Below are 25,478 nucleotides of genomic sequence, written 5' to 3'. Positions count from 1 at the left end.
ACGAATGCTTCATCTTCACCGAAAGCGTACGCGGGAGCTTGACCGATGGGGGAGCTTGGCCGACCATGGGTTACCATGCTACGGCAATAGAAAGGCGCTAGCTTTTGCTCCGATGGCCTTCGGTTGTGGCTAACGGTCAGATAGACCACCATTTTATGGCCGTACATGGCCGGGGCAGCTACTGCCACCGGCCAGGCTAGCAAACGGCTAGTTAGGGCACAAGACAGTCGGGCCCGACGAATACCTCTGGGAGATGAGCATGGTGCGCACGTTTTCCATTTTAGTGACAGTTGTGTCTAATTTTCCGGACGCGCCATTTCGGAAGGCGTTCTCGATGGTTGGTTGAGGGTTTCGCTGTCGTAAGGATAAGGGTGGGGTTTTTTGGAATCTGTTTAGTACTATTCACTTGTGAGTTGATGCTGAAAATAATAAAAAACATTATGGTTGAAATTTTAAATGGTTTCGATACAGTGAAACATTTGCAAATATTTTATTGTAGGATTTCTCCTAATAAAATAAATAAGATGTAAAGAAACAAAAATGCGTTTCATGACATGAAATTGCATGTTAAAATGCTGGTTCAAATCAAATTTAATTGAGCGTTGCCTCAACAAAAAACAAAGGTTGATTATTTTGTTGTATCGATAAGGACGAGAAAGATAGAAACCGAAACGATAGAATGGATCGAAACGATTGGAATATTTTAAACAGCCCAAATCTTATCGACCCTCTTGTTTCTTTGTTGTTCACCGGTCTATGCAAATCAAGCGACAAAACAGATGCAGACATCATTAGCGAGGAGTAGGAAGAAGAGGACGAAGACCAAAGCATTTGATAATGAAAGAAAAGCGAACCTCACACAGACAGACTCACCAGCCCTTTGTTGGGCTCGGGAAGAAATTAGGTGTTTCGCTACAGCTAAACTTCACACCAAGGACACCATCCGCCACCACTGTCACGAACCACCTCGGTGTTTTTTGGTAGTGTTTCGAAACTTTCCCCGAAACAATGCCGAAATGATGGTGTGCCGTCAAAACTAAATTCGTGCCATCTTAGCGCGCTACGCAACATGCGATCGTAAAAAAGGACAAAACTGACACCCAGAGAGAGAGAGCAAGAGGGAGAGAGAGAGAGAGAGAAAGAGAGAGCCCAGCACACGAAAGTGTCCTTTAAGCCTTAAGGCAACAGAATGATAGGGCAATGTTGTTCACATGAGTCTGTGTATGTGGGTCGACCAAGATCGACCAGCGCTTTTCGTACGCAGACAATGGTTGACATTGGCACAGAGAAAGCCGAAGCGTTTATTATCGCTGGTGTCACCTTAGGCAAACAAAAGCAAGCAAAACACTGAAAGAATCCGAATCATCATCAACCGATCGTCATGGGTTGCACGGTTCGGTTCGAATCGAAATCGGGAATGGATGCCCTCTTCTCTCTCTCTCTCTCTCTCTAACTGTTTTCCAACAAGTGAGCCAAACGTGTTCAATTTGGAGTTTTGTTTTTAGCTTTTTTTCCCCCTCCCGGGGAGCTCCAGTATCCTTTATTTTCTTTCCATTTTCCTAGCGCTTTTCCTCTCTGTTTCTCAGCTTTTGTAGGCTTTATAGGAAAAAAGAATAGCAACATGCCTACACAAAGAGGCATCGCTTAGACTTACAAGAGGAGAATTTTCCACGGGGTTTTGGTTGAGCAGGCGGTTGTCTTTTTAGCGTTTTCCGTATGCCCACCGGGCATACCGTTCATCGTTTTACGCTCTCGAGGGAAGCGAACTACCCAGAGGTAACTCTTACCAGAGGGTTTTCTCTGTGCGAGGGTTTGGTTCGCCCACCGTGAAAAAGCAACGAACCGTAGTGGCATTGTGTACTATCTATCGGCTGCACTACCAACACTGTAGCGTATGCAAAAAAGGTTTTCCGAGAGGTCGGAAACAAAATTTGCTTTTTGTGAACCGCGAAGTGTGTGCTCTTGAAAAACGAACCTCCACACACACACACACGACATAGCTCGAAAGCCCCCCCTTCTCGGTGGCATTTGGGTGACACCATAAACGCATTCCAGTGAAAGGCCCGGGTCTGTTTTCCTCACGGCGCGGAGTAGCGAAAAACCACCTTACGGCATGTCCTTTATCGTAGCAATCGTCTCGGGCGTTCGGGTTTGTCCTCCCGTTGAGAAATTCCAGTCACTGACGGTCGGTTGAAAACGCTTCTGGTACTTTCGGCCATTTGCTTTTGTTTTGTTTTGTTTTGCGGACCAATGAGTTCGGTCGTTTCGCTTTTTCCTGCTTGAAGAGCGGTTGCCCTTTTCGCTCTCGTATCACTCGGCGCGCTCGTTTAATGCTGCCGGGCGATTACGGCAAGCAATGCGAAGAATGTTTAAATTGTTGTAACAGATCTGCTATTTATTAAGAAGATTATGATGCAGAAACTGGGCGAGCGTGTACGAGCGTGTACGTGGCTGTCACGGTCTTCCCATGCGCTGTGCTGCCGGTGTTGCTGTGTGCCATCGAAATGGCGGCGTGCCTGGTGGTAGCAGTGCACTGTTTGCCGCTGGGTTCACTTTCACAGCCCAGCCAAGGGTGGGCTTGTTTCAAGGTCACGCATAATGGGTGACGCTGGCTCGAGACAAGATACGGCTTTGGCTTTGGGAAGTTGGTGGTGTTTTTTGTTTCTATCGTGTGTTTCACAGCCTTAAGCGTGGGAGCAATTGATTATTTATTCGAGGGATATGGGTGGCTTTATTTATTTTATTGTTGATTTAAAATGAGAATTGTTAACGAAGCTGTTTAGGGAAAAGTTTAAGATTTGTTTGATGGCAAAAGAAGCAAGTGAGTATTTTTTTTTCTGGATGTAAATTAATACCTTAGGGCTGTGATTAAATAGCACGATCTTTAGGAATTTTTGTTGGCCAGCGGATAGTGGCGTTTAATGTTAACGTATCCAATACTTCACTAATCAAGTTGGGACATGCATTAAAAAAAAACGGCCAAAAACATTGGAGGAACATAAACTGAAGACATTTATATGCATTTGGAAGCTAGAAGAGCTGCTACTCTCGTCTCAAAAACAAGGAAACCGAGAGATGTCATAAATCGTCTTGTCATTTGCCAAATTCTATCTCTGATGTCTTATTTTCAAGAAATAGTTTTATTCGTCTTAACATGAGCTAGCTGGCCAGCAGTTGGAAGTTAAATGAAAACAAATGAGCGAGAGAGATTGAAAGAGTTCCTTAAACAAAAAAACCAAAAAAAATTAGCTTGAAAGGTGGCAAAAACTCATAACAAAGGAGGGCAAATATTTCGATTGATTTAACTTTTGAACAATAAAAAGTTGATTGAAAGTTAATACAATGTACAATTTAAAATAAAACTGTTCAAGAAATGAGGACCCAATGAATTACGAGTTTGAAAGATGTTGTTTTTGGAACTTAAACTAAATTCCCTTCATACACTATATCCCCTTTAATTTGAATATCTTGCCCCGATCACCCATGAATAATAGTAATCCGAATAATGGAATCCGTTAATTACCTCTAAATGGGTATTTACGATAGCTTTACAGCCGGCTTTTGGGCCAGCTTTGGCAGCTAAGCGGGACCCGGTGTTTTGGATAAAAAACCACCGCCAGCTGCGTTCGGCACTTGATCAAAAGCTCGTTTGTAATAAATGTGAAACACCGGTAATCCGGTTGCTTACATGCTCCAAAAACGGCCGTTTCGTCGCCAGAAAAAGTGATTGAGCTAACAGGAGCAGCAAAAAACAAGCCCGAAAAAGAGACCATCGTGGAAGCTGTTTAATTTAAATTGCCACCATCATCGATCGCGTAATTTGCGCCTAACGACAAACAAATAAACTCACCCACCCAACCCGAGAGTCGAGTCAGTCCAATCGATCGACGGGAGGTTTTTTTCCCTTCTACCTACCGATGCGCTCATATGGTGCTGCTGCTGCTGTGCGGAATGTTGTTTTGAGAAGCGGATTTTACAGTAGGAAGTTTTTTTTCTTCTTCTTCCGTTGCCATCGTATTTATGCTTCTTGTTTGTGGAGCGGCCCGAACCCCGAAACTCGGCTTAATGGTTCACCATTATCCCCACGGAAGGCTATTAAAATTTCCAATGACCCGAACACGGGAATCAAGCACCATGCGTCTCCATTAGTCCGGTGGACCATAAAGAATTTCCCTTTTTCGGGTTCGGTTCGGTGCCCAAGCGGTGAGGAAGTTGCGGAAATGGGAATGTGCGTGTGTGTGTTCCGGTATCCTCTTCTAACAACATCGATCCCGTTTCATTGAATAAATTTCTTCTCGGTACCGCAGATCACAGTGTGAAGATAAGTGAAACCGCTTGTTTCACCAAGCCTGGTTGCCTTTGAAGTGTCGTTTTGCTTCCCTCTATCAGCATTCATATCTTGCTTCTGCTGTGTATGTGTGTGTGTTTTTCAGTTTTATTTGCTCACACCCGCGTTCCGGTACTCATTTGTTTTCCATTTGTGCCGTCAAGGCCTTTTAGCTGTGGGTATTGGCATATTTCGCTATGCGAGGCGCTCATCGAATCTCTATTTCACACAATCTTTTGATGCCGATGGCTGATTATATGTGTGTGTGTGTATGGGTGCGTTTGTGAGGCAGCAGGGAAAAACAGTCAGAAAAACAAATAAACAAAGCTTTATACAGTGCGAACTGGTTGTGAGTGACGAATGAGTGTCGGTCTTCCGATTTGGCGCTTTCAAGCACTCATTCGTCACTCTCGCTCAGTGGGCAGCCACTCACAGTGGACTCAGTGAGTGAGTGAGCGTACACACAACCACACCACCGTGAGCGGATCGATACGATTCGTGTTGAGGCTTACTTTCCGAGCAGCAGCCTATACTGATTTAGTGCCTGACACAGGGGCCCAGACACACTCGAGCCGAGAGCTGGTAGGGAATTGATACCCATTCATGTGACTGTGTTGTTGAACGGGGGTGGTGAGGGTGATGCGGTGATGGGTTGTGTATCGCACATGTTTCGAGAAAGCGTTTCGCAAGCGAAAGAGTGAGAGACCGAGCGAGAGAGCGAGAGCGAAAGAGGCACGCGAACACGATGGGGAAGCTAATAAATAATGACGACTCCTGTCAGCCAGAAGGCCAGGTTGTCTAAGGACAGGAGCGCAATGGAGGTGTGGAGTAGATGGGCCGGATCGGCTGCTCGGAGGTTGTACTGTACGCGGCAACACGTGAAATGCCACTCGTGGGAGAAATGATGTTTCGCTTTTCGGAAGCGCACGGGCCTCGAGGCTTCGTGATTGATTTCTCGAGCGCTCTCTACACGGTTGAAAATGGGGGGGAGGGTATATTTTGTGTGTGTGTGTGTGGTTGGTTTGGACACATTTTTTGTGATTATATAGTTTTTCCTGCTTTCCATTTTAGGGCATCGTTTGTCTAACACAAAACCGCGGTGTTTTGGTTATTGTGACAACGAAGCAACAAAGAACTGAGAGGGCTTTGGGGGTGTTAAATAAAGCGAAACGAGTGGTTTTGTTTTTTTTTCCTCTATCGCTGCTATGGTGTTTGATACGTGGTGATAAAATGCCAAAGCATATGTGTGTTGGTTTTTTTTATACCCTTGTTCGCATAATGCAATGGAGAGCCAGAGCCAAAAAAGGGGACAAAAAAGTGGCAAAACAGATACATAAAATTGGAAAAAATCCTCTCGCCAACAAAGCACAAGGAAACGATCTTTTGCATACGGCCGCTTCTTTTCCTCGGGCCGTCCCATTGTTCGGGGGCTGAGTAGGCTTGATGTAAACGACACCGCAGTGAACAGCTGTACAGGACTTTTCGATTAAGGAAACCGTTGTTTACCGGTGAAGTATATCCCTTTTCTTTTTGTTTTGTTGGCCACGTGATGGAACATCTTTTCGGCGTGCGTAAAATGCACCAAAAGTGAAGAAAAAGAAAACAGAAAAGGAAAAGAAACCATAACGGCGGACAAGAATAATACGAATGCTGTGAAGTTTCGCTTTTTCGAAACCCATTTCATCCGCTCGCCGACTGTTTATGTGTCATTTGGCGTTATAACGGTGGTCCGTTAGCGTGTTGCGCTTTCTTTGTTGTTTTCTTTCCCCAAAAGTCGACCCCATTGCGTTTGGGAAGCGAAGCGATCTGAGTCAACCGCCTACGACGGTTTTTGCATCAGCGGTGCGTAACGCTAGAGCTTTTGAGGATTGTTTGAGTAGCTTCCGTACTGTCAAGTTCGCTACGAGATCGTTCATTATCAGGCACCATGTGCAGCACGTGCTTCCGAACGGTTGGAAACCGGATGGAGACGCCCGGTGGCGCGTGGATGGAGACGCCCGGTGGCGGATGGAAACGGCTGGTGAATAATTTAAAGTCATAAATAAAATGCAAATAAGACGAAAGTTCCTGCACACGATCCTACAAGAACAATTTATCCATCCCGCCCGGGTTGTAGTGTCGTTATTGCAGATTCGGGTTTCTTCTTCACTTCCTTTTATTGCTGGTGTTAAATAATAATTTATGCCAACTGGAAGCGGAAAACGGCACCCACCAGAGACTTCGGGGTAGTTAACTCTTTAGGTTGATGGAGTTTGTGTGTGTGTGCGTGGGTCGAGGTTAATGATGAAGTTGTTTTATGAGCAAAATAATTGATCTTCAAATTGATTAATTTTGTTTCGAAACATGTATTTTTGGGGGTACTTGTTATGCAAAAACGGGAAAAAGGGAATAGATAGATTGCTTTTTAAATTATGTTATGATAAGCATCGGGGTTTTGCGTTCGATAGCAAAGCTTTTAATTTAGGTTTTTTTTTATTTTTTAATTTATTTTTGTTATTACGGTCATGCCGTATTGTATAGGTTATTTTTTATTAAATATTTAATTTTATTTTGTTTCATTATCCTTGAAAAGTAGCAAAATATTATCCACCAAAATGGCGTTTTTGAATTTTCTTTTATCGTGCCTGACGGAACAGCAACATATTCAACCCTATCAACTAATATCAGCTTGCTCAGCTTAAAACAATAAAGAAAGAGAGCGAGTGCCTAAAACAACAGCTCAGATTGCAAAACAAGTGGCTGCTCTATTTAATGCAATTTTGGTCAATTTCGTTTTCATAAAACTTTTTCCCCAGAAAGAGCAACATAAAAAATAGGAATAGTACCGGCCACTCGTTCGGCAAAGCGTGACAGAGTGACAGCGAATAAATTATGGCTAACAGAAGCAGCACGGGAAAGCTGCTCAACAAACTTCACTTTTTTGGCCCTTGGCCCCCATTCGGAGTTAGGGGTTTCTAGTCTCAGGGGAGCTACAAACGTGAGGCAATCCTCATGGATGGGGGAATTAGAAAGAAAAGAAAAAAAAACTATCGTGTTCACATTTCGAAAGCAAAAATACAGCACAAATGGTGAAGCGGTAGGGTTTTGCCAAATGTAGACTTAACGGACAGGTTCAACGAAAATAAAAATTCAACAAACACACACACACACGCGCAGGGCAATAGTTTCGTGTTCTAAGCACACGGCAGAAATCAACAACAGAGAGAAAAAAGAGAGAGAGATAGAGAGAGAGAAAAACACATCGAAACTTACCGAATGCCGTTTGACTATCAAATTAAAGTGTGCTCCAATTTTGGAGTTTTGGTGTATTAAAAAGTTCCTTTTTCGGTTTTCCCTTGTAGGCCGGGTTGAAGTGGAACGGTCCGATGGCATGAAAATGAAACAGCTCACAAGTGCCTACTACGTGAAAATCGATAGGCCGTTCTCCTTACCCTTTTTGCGGGAGCCAATCCGCACGGGTACGCACCTAACCGGTGATGGTGGTGGTGGCGGTACAGTGATGGACGAGCCTGGAGCAGAATTTACGAGCGTTTGCTGTTCTCTTGGCTGCTTTGCCTGCTGTGCCTTTGCATTTCATCGTTTAGTTGTGTCGGTTTCTAAAACGCTTCCCTCAGCGAGGCCCGTCCTCTATCAAACCAACCCTCGTTCAGCAATTCTGCCGAGCTACCGACCAAAATATCTATAAAACTGCTGACGAAAGCACGAGCAGCCTTCGAGGGTGGATGCTTTGCGGCCGGGGGAGGAGGGTTGTCGGTTCGGTACAGCCTTGACCTACACGGAAATTAAGCAAAACTTTATTAGCATTATAAACAGCAGCGGCAAGCGGGTAGCAAACCGCATAGAAAAGGGTCCGATCGGGTGGGAGTGGGACTACAGCTCCGAAATGTCGAAGCAAACAACGAAGTTGTGTGGGTAGCGAGAGCGAGAGAAAGAGAAAATGGGAGGAAGAATGGGAGCGTTTGGCACACCTTTTCTTCTTCCAATTCCACCTTCACTCATACACAATTGCACACACATTCCTATCGACAGTACCGTATGCAATTTCCGATTGCGAATACTTGGGAAGCATAAACACACAGTCACACACACACACACAGACGCGTATTGGCCAGGGGTTTTATTATGCCATTTTCCGTTTGTCTTTTAATCCAGGCCGGTTTTTGGTGGCGGGAACGGTCATTGGAAGTGGGGAAATTGTGGGGTGCAAAATTCACCATTTGCTACTCTCTGTCTCTCGCTCGTTCGAATGCCTTTGCTACCTCACAGGGTTGAAGATTCCCTTTTTCTCTTTTCCCTTCTCTCTCTCTCTCTCTTTCTCACTTGGGGGATGTTTTCCGGTTTTAACGACCGCTTCCGAAAGGCCTCCCAAGGATGGTCAATTCCATGGGGAACTATTTTCGATTGACCACCATTTCATCTGTCCGTTTTGGGACCGCGTTGGGTTACGCGGTCGGATCGGGTAGGTGTGTGAGTATGGAAAGGGTGAGTGAAAAGCTAAAAGCGCGGTAAAGCCGACTGACCGACGAGTGTGACCGTAATAGCACGGAACCGTGCGAAACAGGAGGATATGCGAGAACGAAAATTGGTGACAGTTGACAATTGAAAAGCGTTTGGAATGATTTATTTGAACACAGAACGACAGTGATAGTTTTATAATTTTAATGTAATATTTTTTAAATTAAAATTCTTAATCACACTATTTGTTTGGTTAGGTCGTCTTGTTCTAGTTTCTAACAGCACCGGTGCTTTATACGACAAGATCGGCTTTCAAATTCCATCTGGATTGTTCTTGAAATCCAGCCAACTATCGCTTAGGTTTGAAGGTTTTGAATACGATTCAACCTCTCCCTTGTTGAACTACATCTTCGATTCGTTTTATATTCGCTAGGTCGAGTTGAGACACAATAGCTTTTTAAATATGACTTCAGGTTTACGTCTAAAAATCATTGGGTGTAGAAATTTTTCGTATGGAGTTGCTATTTGAGTAAAAAAACAGAAGATAGTTGTGGGGAATTTTTTTGACAGATTGAATATGTAAATTTCTGGCCAAAAACGTGTGTTTTTGACTAAAAATTTTGTAATATTTTAAGATAATTTGACCAAATAAATCTTATGTCCCAACTCAACCTTTAATCTACTTTTGTGTCTTGGTGGTTGTATATGTACAAAATATTACAGCGTAATCAATTAAAATTTCGAGGAACTGCAATTGGACACACACTTTGATGGGACTTCTTTAGCCAAAATGGAGTATTAACTGATAATTTCTTTGGGTCCAGAATGCAACAATAATTAGCGTTTACGAAGGCTACGCCTATAATTTCATCCTACTAAATAAGGCTTCCCAAGTAGGGAACAGCATTTGTTGAATGCTCTGTGAGTGTAATATTCGAGATCTATTGAATCCAGCGACAACGGTATCTGGACCGTTCCCCCGTAGTGAGGACTGATAATTCAGAAATGGTAAGCCAGAAATGGCAGGAATGACTTAAGAGGTCGTTAGGCCAAAGAAGAAGAAGATTGAATCCATTCGAATATTCGTGGTAGCAATTTTTCATAAATTTTTGTTGTAAAATTCTAAATTCTAATTGCTTGAAATTGCTTATATACTCATTCAGTCGATAGTATTTAAAAACTTGAAAATATAAATTTTATTGTGAATTTAGTTTGCTCATTACCGTAACTATTCAATCCATTTGAGTACGCACACAAAACGGTACCAAACGGGTCGCACTATATATATATTCAGCTACAGTACGCATTTCGCAAAGCCTCACCCGGAACGTGTATCCTCCACAAGTCTGTGTAGCATGTGTGTGTGTGTGTACGTTTGTGTGGTTTGGCACACACATAAATCCTCAACCGTGCGTCATCATAATTATTTGCACATGCACATCGGCAAAACGGGAAATGCCGTACGGTGCGGCAACGGTCTCCCGAAAAGACGCACATACATAAAACGTGGTCCTTTATTTATGGTTCAAACGGGCAGTTCTCGCGTGGCACCGTGCGGCAGGCAGGCAGGAACCTGGCATCTGTCCCGAATGCTTGCTACTGTATGCACGTACACAGAGAGACACACACACACGCACATGGTGCCAGTGTACATAAAATGCACACGTGCGTCGTCCGTGTTTTTGGTTCGAGGGAGGATGGATTTCTGGATTGTTGGTTCCGTCAGCTCGGTCCGGCTGGTGCTTGTTTGTTTTCGCTCCGGAAAATCCGACACGGAAGAATGGACCTCTGGGTGGGAGAGGAATGAAGCATGTGGAGCCGAATGCCATGCCGGAGCGGAGGAAAAAGGGATGTTCGACGTTTCATTTTCGCACTGCTCGCCAAGGTGTCGGCGACGAGGCTTAATGCTTTCTCCCCGGTCCGTTTTGCCTTTTGTGTCAAGTGGTTTAGTGGCATGATGTGCATCATCTCTCGATCTCTTCGTCGGTCCTTTTGTGCTTTTCCTCGCCTGCATCGGCGTTGTGTTTCGGAAGTTTGACTTACAGCCAGCTTACGGATGCTTTCGCTGTTTTGGTGTCGTAGTGGCTTTATTTTTCTCTTGCTTGTTCTTTTGCTCCACTACACCAGACACAATAGGAACTCTTCTTAGCAGCGGAGTTCGTAGAGAGCGCAGGGTAGATAACAAAGTATCGGGAAACAATTAGTTTGCTGGTGGAACAATACGTACACCATGCTGTCCGCTCTTCCCGTTTCTTGTTTAGTTTGCTGCTGTAGGACAACAACATCAACAACAACTTTCCTTTCGTGGGAACTTTGTTCACGCTAGCGTGAAGCGAAAACTCCCCACGGTCGATCGTCCCTTTTTATCGCTCAACCCGAACCGGATCGGTTCCCGGGATGATGGATGACATGGTAAAGTTAATAAAACGGGAAATCTGTGATTTGTTCTCCTGGTGTCCGGAAGTCAGGCAGGGTGGGAAATGATTTCACGTCACGAACGATTAGCTGAGCGCGGTGAGTGTGTTTTGTTGTTGTTTTCGTGTCAGGTTTGTAAGGGACAGGACAGGGCGTATTTGTTGTGTGGTTATGTTTTGTTTGTTAGACCAGATGGGAGAAAATGATATTTTTGGTATTGGTATAGAATTTTCAAGTATATGAGATGTTAATATAGAAAGTAAAAGATTGAATTTAAAGTTATTTGAAAACATATTGGGACATTTCATATAATTATGAACATAAAACAGTTTGTAACAAAGCATGAAATAATTGAGTATAGCTATTGATATCGAAGATTAAACGAAAGATTTGATGATATGAAATTTTTGAACAAAATTTAGGAAATAAAGTATGAACAAGGTTTCAGAACTACTGGAATTTGTTTTTCTATATATATAGCAAAGGCGAATTTAAATACAAAGGCAAATTTTTTGGATAGAGTCCCTTTATATGTCTATTTGGACGCACCTTCAATATTCTTTATAAGGTTATTTTGAATTGTGATCCTTGTTACTTTAACGTTTTCCAAGAGGTCATCGAAATACCAAAGATTGTTCTTATCGATTGTTCTATAAATTTGATCCTATAGGCTCTTGGAATGGTTTAATTTGGGTTTTAGCTTAATTCGATACAGTTTTATCATTCCAAGGTGCTATACTGTTTGATGTACGTTTATGATATTTTTCGTGTTCAAATATTCTAGTCTCACGGTTTATATAGGTCCACGTTCGAGCGTATTGAAGTTTTATTGATAATTTTACACATAAATCGGACCTCAGTGTTCTTCAGGTTGTGAAAAAGCTCTTTATGTGCAGAACAATATGCTTCTTGACTTATGACAACAATAAGGCCTCGATATTGCCTGGAATTGTGTTTCAAAATATCATATCGTTTTAATCATGGAGATACTTGCTCTATGGACACAACTGTCGATATTTTAAATCTTTTTTTTAACTTTGATGTATCATAAAATTGTGATAATTTTCATTCTTCTATTTAAATTTGTAAGCATAAATATACTTTCGAAGCATGCATCATTTACTCTTAAATAATCAAAACATTTGACCCTCAGCGCTTTTAATCAAACTTCAGCCCATCAGGAACATTCGTTTGATTTTTCGATTTTGCTGCACGCCATTCGATACAGCCACACACAAACTAACACTCACGATTGGCCACATACACTGATTCGGTGACCCTCAAATCGATTGTGATCATTTCGCGTGCTTTGCTCCGTTTCTCACCATTCACCACCACCACCACACTTCATCATATGGTACCGTTCTGCCAGTGTGTATGTGCGGAGGGATGAGTAGCAAGCTGTAAATTGGTCGTATTGATTTGATGTTTCCGGTTTTTACGGTCCTCCTGTCCAACGCTGCGTACCTTTCACCATTTGCGCGGAAATGATGTGCAAGGAAAGATAAAGTGCTTCAGGAGTGTGTGTGAGGGAGGACATCACTGCGTACAGTGGAATCGATATCATGCTTCCCTTGCTCGCCCTACAACACGGGCAACTCGTTTCGGAAGCTGCTTTCGTGTGTTCGTTGGTGTGAAACGCTGATTTTCACACCAGTTTTAACGAGTAAAAGCGCTAGGGGTGGTCGGTGTGGAAGAAAGTAGTAGCAGAAGCTACATCAGTTTGTGTGGAACCACCAAATCGTGATTATTGTTCGACTCGTTTGCCTGTTGGCTGGCCGGGTTTTGATACCGTACCAGAACGCATCGGTCGAAGCACTTGCACTGCTGTTTGTTGTTGCTTGGAAAATAGAGGGAGAAAAAAAACGAGTCGGTTTCACGATATGTGAATTTAGAAAAGCTTGTACAGTTGATGGGAAAAGTTTATCAAACCCCCCTGAACTACTGATCCTTCGAGTTCTAGAACCCCTTTTTTTCTCTCTCACTGCGTAACCCCCGTTATTGGTGGGTACTGGATTAACCAAAGAAAGCGAGCAGATTGTGTCTTTCCTTACGTGTTTTCGCCGTTATCTTGCTCACACCCCCCCTTCTGGAAGGGGAGATTTTCTTTACTTGCCCTTAACTTCAAACTGCCAGACTGACCTTTGGCGTGTACGCTCGTAGTCGGAACAGATGGTTGCTGCTTGCAGCCAAAGCCCAAACGAGCCTGTCGGAAGTAAATTTATGTGCAAAACAATGCGCCAACCGTATGGTTTTAGTTGGTGTTTTTGGACGATATTTCTGACCCGGATACTGGGTGGTCTGTGTGTTACTTTTCGATTCCGTTCCACGTGGGGTGTGTGTTATGCTTTTGGGAGCGATAAGGCAGGCCAAGCGGCGGAAAGGGATGCGAAACGATCGAGCATTAAATTGGAACACAAATGAACGTTCATGTAAACAGATTTTTTATTTTCTGACAGGAGAAGGTAACAGCTTAACCTTTATTTTGCGTGTAAGAAGTAAGCGTATCTGGAATGTTTTTTTCTTTTTCTAGGAAACAGTTTGATTTACAGTTTCTGCTATTTGTTGTGTTTGTTAAGAACTTGTAAGAGATTTTTCTAAATATTTTCTATGTTTTGTTAGTTTTATTACTTGTTATAAACAATTTTTGATATTATCCTTCAACAAATCTTTTTAAATCGAATCCTAATCCTAAATCCTAATCCAATGTTAAAAGTTTGTTTGCCAACACAAGAAATTGTTTGATTTGTATACTTTAATTTTACTATTTTTAACATAATCTTTAGTTTATTTTGAGCTTTCGGAGAGATAGGGAGCAATTGAACTAAACAAATGCAAACTCAAAAGCAATGGATCTGATGGAATTGTTTAGGGGCTTTTAGTGGACTTTTTAAATTTTATTTAGCAACGAATATATGAATCTATCTTGTATTGATATCAATTATTGCGTTGTTTAAAACATGAAAGGAGACCGAAATATAGATACAGCAGTTTAAGTTGATCTCTTCAAGAACGAACTGTTAAAACCTTGAACCTTAAAAACCATCGCAAAGAATGCCGGATGGTCAACCCCTGATCAGATGTTTGTCATACGGTAAATCTTAGAGAAAATAGTCGCACTGCTGTTATACTCGTTCCATCTTTTCATTGATTTTGAAGTCTCAGATGGCAGCATAGCCAAGGTAAAACTGTGTTTCGAGATTAGCTCCTTTGGAATCCCTGCCAATCTTACCAGGTCTGTGAGAATGACAGTATGATCAACTTCACAGCTTAGAAGAAGGGTGATGGTAAACTCTCAGGGCCCTTTGCTTCCACCAAAGATCTTTACCATGGAGAAGGACTTGCCTGTTTTCAATTCTAACGCTAGAGGTGGCTATCCGATACTTCGGATCGGAGTCATTCCAGACCCTGGTATACGCTGATGACAGAGACATCATTGGTTTAAGGCTCTATGGAAATGTAGTGGGAGCCTATTAAAGGATTGAGCCGCAAGGTGGCATTTATAATCCCATAACTCACATATGCCTCACAGAGATGGACTTCAGTGGCGGATCAAGTCCCATGGAGGCCTTTAACGCGTTGAATCTACTTAACAGCGGGTCAAATTCAGTGGTAAAGCAGATATACTATACGAGACTTCTTAGGAAGTTTGGAGCTATTTGGATTGCTTGAGGCTTCCCGGACCTCACAACCGGTGAAAATGAAGATACGCTTTTGGTGATATGAAGAAGACCCCTTGAATGCTCAGCATTAGCATTATCTAAATTGTAGGCTTTAGGAACTATTTTTAAATATTTTTAACATAAACTGTTTTTATTCAAAACCCTCCTTTTTCTACTTTATCATACCTTGAGATGCTGGCAATATAGAAATTCATCTCACCCGAAAACTTTCACTATCAAAATTTAATGCTTTACCGTAGCCTCCAAATCCTACACAAATACACTTCACACGGTAGCCAGATTATGCGTGAACCATAAAACAAATCAAGCCTTTTGCATACGACTGTCTACGGCTGTTAGTTCTTTCGGATTCGGATTCATTGATATTGCCAGCCCGTTCCGTACGCTCCCATTAAGCGTGAATTGGTTTATCTTTTCTCTAAATTTTCTAAACCCCACGCACGCATTGCCAGCCTACCGAAGAGCTGCCGAAATGTGAATTTATCGATAGTTTTGCTCTCGGTGCTTCCGGTGCGACCATGCATGAAAACCCATCCACCACACTAGCTGCTTTGCACCGAAGAGCTGCTCGAGTGAGACTAATAATTTAATCTAACAAAATCGAACCGGCTGCTACTATTATTCCACAAGGTTTTGGTGCGCTAGGCCACATCTTGGAGCCGGTACAGCCGAAAAGAAAAGCCTTTTAAACCAGTTTATTATTTGACGGCAGTGGTGTGGCAAAGCTTATGTGGCTATATTCTAAATAATCGAACCGGGAGAATGGTAGGCACATATTCGTGTGCGTATGTCTATAGGCGCTTAAGGATTGTGTTCGTTGATTTTTTTTTCGGCTAGAAAACTAGAACCACCGATACCAGAGATAGAGCCATTTCCTCCCTGTATGATAACTTTCTAGAAAGAAGTGGGAAACTTAGGCTTTTCGATAGGATACGGTACCGGTTTGGTAGGAATGCTGGAAGGAAATTGGCTAAGAAAATAGGACCCCATCCCGACCCTTTAAGCCGAGCGGTACGGCGGATAGCGGGATTAAAACTCGATGATTTCCCATCCCGTGGTTTTGTCTTTTGCCGCAAAACCATATGAATTTCGATGCTGTTTCCGAGAAAGTTTACCCATCGATATCCATGATACGCTATCGGGTGGAGCTGATGGGCTTCCAGCATACAGGCGAAACGGTGCCGGCGGAATCGGGCCGGGAAGCTAACAACTGTATTTTTGGAAAAGTTGGCAGTCAGCAATATTGTCAACTTTCTTTTGTAATGATCTGTTGTGTGTGTGTGTGTGTGTGGAGGAGACTTTTCTAAGGGGCACACACAGTCAGGTGTACCAGGTTCGGTTGGTGTGTACAAAGCGTAAAGGCACGATTCTTGAAAGCGTGTAATTTCCCAAACGGAACGCGGCGCGTACATTCCCCCTGGGTTTTGCTTATGCGAGGCAAATAGACTGCGTTGGGGATTGATGATTTTTTTTATTCTCCTGTTTTCATATCAAGGCTTGTGGAGGCTTGCTATGGCAGGACGTAGACGCGTAATCCTCGATTTTCAACCAATCGAGCGGAAGAGATGTTAAGCCGACGAAAAGTAAGACTTTTCGATACTGCTGGCAGCGACAATTCCTTCTGCGGGAGGATTGGAATTTGGTGGCTGTGTGTGTGAGCGGTTTTTGGTTTACCAACAAGCGTACAAAGGGTGAAAATGTTTTTATCTAGCACAAATCGGTGTCCTATTACGCTCGATCAAGGTCGGATGAGGTTTTTCGTGGAATTGAATTGTGGCGTGTGGCAGTGGAAAGAATCGTAAGCAAGAGTTCTCTAACTGAGCATAAGAGATTTGTGTTTATGCGGGTGTCTATAAGCTGATCGAAAATCGGCAAAACATTATTGCCCAGTGGATTAGGGATAAATGAGTCCTTAATTGATAGACAATGTGGAGTTTGGTGATAATGAAGCCATTGAAGGTTTTAACGATGCGTAATGCGTTTGAGTTTTGGAAGTGAAAGGATTTATACGATTGGAATTATAATAAAGATTAATCTAGCGCACAAAATGCGTTTGTTTTGAGTACAATTCAGTAGACTAAGGTTAATTCTGCTTCTCTTTCGTCTTCTTTATCTCGACAACCTCAAAAGGTAGTCTTTCATTTATTGCAGTCATGAATAGATTTTTACAAGAAAAGATCGTTACACTTCTTCACGGAAGTAACGGCGCCAATATTCCTAGGAGGTTTTGTTAAAGGTGCTCGCTTAATAAAGAAATCATTGTATTTCAGCGGTCCGTTGACAGAGGCGACAGTGGCGCTGGTCTTCATACGGCAGGACCGGGGTTCAAATCTCATTCAGACCGCCTCCCCATACGCATGGCAGACTGCTTTGCTACGGGTAAAATCAAGTCAAACAGAGAGCCAGAAATGGCAGGCCGAGGTACAGGTGGGCAAAAATGTGGAAGGAATAGGAGAAAACGAATAAAAAATAGGGAAAGAGAGGCAGAGAGATAGCGAGATATATAGATAGGATAAAAAGATATAGAGAGAGATAAAGAGAGGTATGAGTCCTTGTACTCGTTAATTTCCCAAGGATAAGCTTAAGCAGCTTTAAGTCGCTTTAAGAAGGCCTAATTGTGTGTTGAAATTTTGAATAAATGGACTTAAGAATATGTGACAGAACTTGAGGTCTATGAAGTGTTGCAGCTAAACTGCTGCGCCAGATTAAATATAAAATCAAGACTTGTACTCAAGCGCTCAAGGATATGTTGAATTTTACTTCATTATATTCTCTCTTATTCACTATTACACCGGCAGGACCAAGGGCCATCTGGAACTCCTTCTCGTACACAGGGCTCACTATACACCTACTTCTGGGTATAATAAAGTCAAAGAAAACCAAAAATGGTAGGTCGTGACCTTTCGATCTTGTAGAGCCCCATCAGAATAAGAAGAAAATATTCTATAATTGCATTACTAAAACGGAATTATTCAAAGAAATTAAAATTTGACGTTTGCAAAATCTATTTTTCCCTGTATTTTCCCTGTAATATTATTTGGTTTGGTTTATCTTGTTTTTTTTTTAAGCAACGCCGTGAGCGGTATAACTGTCTTAAAATATTTGGGGTATATCTACAGAAATGCCATAGTATGAATATTTATCTCTTCCATCATTAATTTAGTTTCCAATTACTTCATCTTCTGTGACCAAACATCGTTACACGATTGCCTCCCTCACGGATGACCCAAGGGAAATGTCTCCACAGCATCCTTCTACCCCCCCCCCCCCCCCGTGCAATTGGTTCGATGGTCCTCCGTTTTGTCATGTCTAATTGAAAATAAATATTGTTCCATTTTATTAACACTCAGCGGGATCCGGCTACTTGCTCGATTGGATTTGCAGCTGTTCATTCGAGCTCTTCGCTTACGGTTCCATTCCGCACGGAAACCCCAACGTTGCATGTTTTTTCAGTGTCACAATGTTTCTCTTCATCGGGAGGCAGCATAAATCTGCACGCTTTCCCGCTCGAATCCATCGCTGGACAATGGATGGCTGGAAAATCAATTCACCAGAACGTGCACTATCGTTTCGCTGCGTGACGTGGGATGGGTTCGGTAATCCGCAATATTACGATGTGTGCGTTTATAAGCTTCCCTTCCGTCTGGTTCACTATCCTTCCCCGTACGAGTTTCCACGATACGGAAGCCAATTGTTATTCTTAGCATTCATTTTATGAATTGTCCGTGTTCATACGGGCAGACAGCAAGCCACCGCGATGCTCTCCAAAGCTCTCCAACATTTGCGAAAACCCCCGTATCGTTCGATGGAAAATGGTAATGGTGGAAGTTCATTTCGGTGGTGACGCAAAATTTCCCATTCGGTACCCCGATCGGCATAATACATCTCGCACACCCGCCCATACACACGCTCCTTCAACCTACCTGGTGTTGCGCTCGTGTACGCTTTTCCCCGGGAAGCGTTTTCCCGTTTCCGTTTGCTGAGCACCATAAATATCGCCGTTACATGCGATTCATTTAATGGTAATTTATTGTAATTGTTTTCATTGCCGAAGAATCGTAGCTCGACTGTTTGGCTTTGGGCAAAGCACGCTCCGTACCCGGTGGTGGGAGACGACGCAAGTACGAACTCGTTCAGCGGTTCCCACTTTTCATCGCGCATCACGTAGAGTTCGATGAGCGAGGGCTGGGTTAGGAGGCGGTGACACGTGGTTCCTGCCCCACCATAGAGGAACTTATTTAAAGTTTCATCAAGTCCTCCAACAATAGCACACTTTAGCCGCTTTTAGCGGGTAGTTTGAATTGAGCGAGAGTGAGAGAGAAAGAGAGTGAAAAGCGGTGTCGGCAATCTGAAGGGAAGGGCCACAGGGGAAGTCAAACTAAATGAAGCACTTCTTGCATTTGTAAATTGTCGATGACGAGGCAGGGTGGCGAATGACGCTAGGCACGGCGGGTATCATGCGGAGCATCCTACTTACAATAGCAAAAGCAGATTAAGGCCGAGTAAGCTATTAAAGGCAAGAAGCTTGATAGCATCTCGAAAGAACTAAAGCCCTCGACCCGGGCTGCTTCCATTCATTGAGTAGGTCGGATTTGCTCCCTCCGGTTGGGGAAAATGGCAAAGAGCGTTGGAAAAGTTTTGTATCACTTCGCCCGGCTGCCCCTGTGACGCTCGGTCCGGATTATTTGTGTTAAATCTTAATCATACAACGGTGTTGAAGGTCAAGTTTGTCCTTTATTTACGGGTGAAAGTTTTTGGACCAGTTGGGTCTGACGAAGGAAATGAAACTATGGCTGTGATTTGGATTGCTCTATTTACTGCTTTAATGCAGCATACGTATTTGTTTATTTTAAAAGTAATTGGTTTGTTTTAAATTTATTTAACGCTTCATTTACATTACTGGTGTTGGATTCACTTAACTTTTTGAACTGCCCTTTGAAATCTATTTGATAGTGAATTTATTTGTTTATGATTTGGTTGATATCAGTCTTTAAAACATTTTATATTTTATACTCTTAATTTATACTTTATTTTATAACATTTTTAACATTTTATTAATGTCTTTCGTTTCTGTTGCTTTGACTTTTTAATAGAAATAAAAAATCAAAAATTTTGCTGGAATTGACTCTTTTTTCCACTATAAAATTGTTTTACCAGTTTTACTTGTTCAAGAGCAAAGTTCGTATTTGCAAAGTCAAACGTATAAATTCGCCAAGAAATAAATAACACACACCGTCACCGCACGACGTGCAGAAGTAACGTATTTGCCTTGGGGATGGAATGGAAAACTATCAACAAACAACGTATCGTCGTAACCGGACCGAAACCCACAGAGTAACCTCATGGTGCTGATTGAAAAATTCCTATCCAATTACGTTCACCATGTTCGTTAGTCGATTCAATCGATACGCTTTACAGCGAGCACCGACTTCAAACTTTCAGATTGCAAACAATCCATTCGATTCCCGTGTGGCACACCGGAACACACACACCCACACAGACACACCTCTTATCAGAGTGCATTGTTAGCACTCTTATCAACTTCCTGCGCCACCTAGCACCAGCTTACCGGGATCGTCTATGAAGTTCAAATGCATCGTGGGTCCACTTATCGGTGGACTTCCATTACACTTGCAGGCTTATAGCTACCATCACCTCGAGGGGTCGCTTATCGTCGGTATTACGTCAACGATTGGTTGCCACACTCTACACACACACACACATAGAGTTCCCAACAGGTTACCGAGCATAAGAAAGGGTACCCGGGTGAATGCCTATACTGACCGATGATTAGGTTTTTCACTTCCTGCCCTGCTTGCTTCCGGCTGCCATGCTCCCGGTCAAGTTCCTGTTTTTTCTCTCCTCTACGGCACGATACTAACCAATTTGCATCGGTTCGCTTCAGTTCATAAAACGTTTTTCATAAGTATATAAATGTGTGTTCGGGTGTGTGTGTGTGTGCCGGTGACCAGCGGTATCGTTAAACAAATAAGGGTAAGTGTGTCCTTTTCGATAGCGATAGAAAGTTTTGCTATCACGATGGTTTGCACACTAGCAGTGCAACCGCCCGGTACCGAATGTAGCCGGTATGAAAAGGGTGTTCGCTAATGGAAAAAAGGGGCTGAGTGGGAGTGTTAAGTGGGCGGAATGGCGCTATGAAATGGTTTCTGCAAATTTGCCACTATTGCAGTTTTATCGCTTTTAATCGATTCGGAAAACACTAATCATTATAAAGTGCGATACGATGCGGGTAGTGGCTTGGTACGGATAGAAATTATGTGTATTATATTAAAATTTGTCAATCGTTTGTTGGGTAGGTGCACACCGAAACGGTGGGAGAGAGTTGGTAACAAAGATGAAGGTTGGGTAATTTATTTGCTTCCAGATTTGTGGGAGTGTGTGTGTGTTGGTAATTATATATTTATAGCTTCTAGTGGTGGGTTTGGAATTATTGTGCTTTGATAAGCATCATAAATTTATGAGCGGGTTGATTATAGTAAGAGTGAAGTTTAGCTTGAATTGTTAGAGTACTGTTTTGTGAATAAAGGTTGAAAACAATATTTCTTTATTTTTCTCGGTGAATTCTACAAAAAAATATTATATTGGATTTTTTCCAGAAGGCTCTTAAATGACGGAAAATCCATTCATGTTACATTTGTTTATTGCGGTTTAAAGCAGGAAAATCAATTTCTTGCAACATAAATTCGATGCTCTTTCACTGATCGTTTTGAGGTCAAATGTTTTCACAGCTCGTTTCACCTGTTTTTGCACCTTTTTAATATGCTTTATATGCTTTACCGAATAGGCTTTTGCAAGCACACGATTCTACGAAGAGAGAAAAAAAACCGATGGAAAGCATAATTCGTGTTTTCCGCTGTTCACCTTAACCAAAAACAACCCCCACCCTATACAAAGCTCATATGTTTTTATCGAATTTATTCGATTGTTTACCTGGATTTTCCCTTTGTATGCCCTGATTATATATTCCGGGGTTTTAAGTCCCGTAATAAAATCACAGATCAGGTTGCTGTTGACCGTGTGTTTTTCGGACACACGGACCGTGTGTTTTTTTGGAGGAGAGAAAGAGAGAGAGAGAGAGAGAGGGAAACAAACTCCCCTCTTTTCCGAAAGATAACAGCTGTGTTAATGTGGCTCGTTATTGTGGATTAGGATGCAATTTGTGACAATAATTGAATTGCACCCACTCTGCAGCGTGCGTGCTTAAGCGGTGTGCGATTTCGTTCGGGTTGCACAGTTCGACGTACGGCAGTGCTCCTACTCAATCGAGGTACGCCACCCCCGAACCCAGCGGGTGGGGCGTTTGTGCTAGGGCACCTTGATCGTGTTCACTTTATCACGGACACAATGGGCATCGCTTTTTTGGTGGTCGGCAAGGTCAGAATGGGGCGGAATGGTCGGTGGTAGGTCATTTGGGAAGGGACGTTTATTTGCATACTTGCGAACGTGTTTGCTTTACATTGCGGTTTATTATGGGTCGATTAGCGCCGGTTTACATGTCGGAAGCCTGGTTTGCAGTTTTTCGGGGAAAAGTTTTTCCCCGGTTGATTGCATTTTGCAAGTGCTGTCGACGGTGGATAGTGGGGTGTGGTAGTGATTGGCTGTCGATTGTAAGTGCGGGTATGTAGTTTGCATGTTGCACAGGTGCCTCATTAGCATGCGTCGGAGTTTCACTTCCACTAGTGCTGGGTCGTGGAGTGGAGTTTAAGGTTAGGGTCACATACGCAACATGAGCAGATAGGATTGTTTTTCGATAATCCGAGTGTACTTCTGGGGTATTAAACATTTTTTTCTTTTGGAAAAATCTGCTTTAATTTTCCCGACGATAAACATAACTATATTTCAAGGTCTGATTTAGTGAGACTGTGAAAATGAAAATGGAAATGTTCTTTTATTTTTCCCAACCGATATGAAGCACGTTCAGAAAATGCTGACTAACGCGTAAATTAGTTTATCTCGCAGAAATTGTTGCCTGTCATTGGTTTGCTACACAGTTCCGCAACAGTGTTGCATACGAGCAGAGCAAAAATCAACAAAAAAACATCAGAAGATTAAGATGAGAGCTATGACGCTGGTCTTTTCTTGACGGAGAATTGCGCCCAAGAACGAACAACTGCTCACAGTATTACCCTACTCTTTCTACCATAGGACTGTATAGGACTGTCAGAACAATTCACATTACATGTTTGTGACTGATTTTTAGCAAATCTGTTCCAAACATAATTTTCTTTTTAAACTGTTGCATTAAAACACATCAATGTTTTAGTTTCCCCCTCTGTTAACGAGACATTGCAAGTGGAAGTAAGCTTTCAAGAAGCATTATTTATTCACCGTCCACAAACCGTTCCACCCGCCGATTGTTGTTTTTCACCGTTTTCTTCTCCGTTGTTGTTTGTTGCTGCACGTGTCCCAGTCAGCAAGGATTAAATATTAAATACTCCGAGGCCGGAAGCTTTTAAACCAGAATCATAGTTCATTCGTCTTTTGCGTGCGCCTACCCTAGTGTATGAATTTTTCATTAACTTCAACAGCACCCGAACAGTGCCTGTCTCACCGTGTCTCGATTACCATTTCGAGGTCATGTGGCATCGACCGGATAGGAAGGGCTGAGAGAGAGAAGGAAGGGGTTCGAAAAAAGTTTCGATTGCATAAGGCAACATTATGCATGAAAGCAGATGTTTTACCGCCACTTAACATTTGCCCACCAAAAAAAGAACAAAAAATGGAGTATGTGTGGTGGAATCACATCACACGTTTGTGGAGCTTTCTCCAGTGAGTTGCACCAAATTCGTTTTTTAACAGATACTCGCTGCATGCAAGTAGAGGGGAAAAAATGTATTTAAAACAAGCTGTGACTTTTTCGTTTCCTGATTTCCCGAGATTTTTTTTGTTGCTTCTCAATAATCTGCTTCATAAAGAAACATAAGGAAACCCATATTAATGAATGATAATGTGCGTTAATTATCTTTCCTTTTTCCACCAACAGGGCAGTCAAATAAGTGGGTAAATATTTAACTCAACTAGAAAACTGCATTTTATCCAGCAGTTGATCATTTTTTTGCTCTGCTCGTGTGGATTTTCGTGCGCTACTGGGCGCCTCCATTTCGGGACCGGATGGAGGCGCCCGGTACATGTCGCACATGCATGTCGGCACAAACAGTAGACGCTGTTTCAGGATGCACGCATGCAGCTAGCGGGCAGGCGTAACAGTAAACATTGCATAACTGCATGCCGTTTGCAATATAGCTCCCGGGGAACGTGTCCCCGGGTCACGGAAGCACACGCCACACTGTGCACCGCTCAGGATGGTACACTCACGTGTGCACTGTCGTGTTGCTGGGGATTGGGAAATTAAGTTCACCTCGGCAGTGTGCCCCGTAGTAAGGCGGGGGTAGATTGTAGAGACTGTTGTCGAGAAATTATGTACTGGCCTCTTGCATAGCCCGATGGCATCGGCGAGCTTTCGCTTACTATCACACGGTCGTACCATTGCGGAGGTCGTATCCGGGCGAATCCTTCGGCGGGCTGGGGATGAAGTTTACACCGTAGGGGCCCGGGATGGATCCGTTTTGGCGTGCGTGCAAGTGCTTGTAAGCGTAATTATCACTCTCTTTGGGATAATTGTTGACCGCCTAGTGGATCTTTGACTGGCGCGAACTATGCCCGGTTGATGTAGTTAGCGATTAGCAGGGAGGAAAACGAGTGTGACGTGACGGTCACAGTGGGCAGGGCGAACGATTGGCAGTGGTGAACGAAGCTGGGCTAGCCGTTGACGTACGGGAAGAACCGGTGCCAGTGCACATTTCGCGTTCGATATATGACACACCGATGACGGTGATTATGTTGATGGTGATTTCGTGTTGTCGGCCGAATGGCTCGCGGTTGTTTCTCGGTCGCTTCTGTAATGTGTGTTACATTTTATGCTGAGCCACATGCAACACGCATAAATCAATTGACCGGTGGTCGGTAGCGGTGCCGCTTTACGGGCGGTGAAACATAGCCTTGATTGCCGTGGGCTTAGCCGTTACATGTGACAATTTCATACCGAGGGCTCATTTAATTAACCGATCAGTGCGTTGGTTGGCAATTACTTCGATGGTTTTATGATCGTTGATAGTAGTGTGATAGGAAGATAAGATAGCAAACATATTTTCAAATAGTATAACCATCAAAATATTATTATTTTTATTATAGGAATTGCTCTAGACGTTAGAACTTTTCCAAATAAAATTCATGTGAACGGGAAAGCGGAAAAACACGCACATTAAAGCTTTGCCATGCTTACATTTCCACCAAGCATTGCAATATTTCATAACTCATCGCTTAAATATTTATGTCGGATTGCTCCCTTTTCGTTTTCCCTCCCGTTTAAGCATGGATTTTCACTTAACCATCTTAACCAGCAGACCGGGAATGGCAGTTAAAAGCAGTCCGCAAGCCTTACGTTCTTTCCATGGTTCGACGATCCGATGGTACCGAAAATGTTCCCCAAACACGTCAAGTTATCGTCAATCGTTTTCACGCAGCGGGGAACGATTTTGGCAATGAAATTCCAACCAACCATGCGAATCGTGTTGGTT

At 42.9% G+C, this 25,478-nt stretch overlaps 1 protein-coding gene across 12 annotated transcripts in view; it reads left to right on the top strand.

Annotated features, from left to right (window-relative positions):
- LOC118511369 overlaps nt 1-25,478 on the top strand; it is a 183,343-nt gene that overhangs the window by 9,452 nt on the left and 148,413 nt on the right. The window contains exon 1 of one of the 12 annotated variants that reach the window (XM_036054355.1): nt 20,710-20,874. The exons of the other annotated variants lie outside the window; for them this stretch is intronic. The gene's annotated coding sequence lies outside the window, so the exon portion shown is untranslated. Of the gene's footprint in view, nt 1-20,709; nt 20,875-25,478 lie in introns of those variants that run through there. 12 annotated transcript variants of the gene reach the window in all.

This window comes from Anopheles stephensi, chromosome 3 (genome assembly GCF_013141755.1).
Source record: "Anopheles stephensi strain Indian chromosome 3, UCI_ANSTEP_V1.0, whole genome shotgun sequence".
In the NCBI taxonomy this organism is placed as follows: Eukaryota; Metazoa; Arthropoda; class Insecta; order Diptera; family Culicidae; genus Anopheles; species Anopheles stephensi.
Note: the sequence above shows the minus strand (reverse complement) of the source record. Positions and strands in the feature narration are given on the sequence as shown.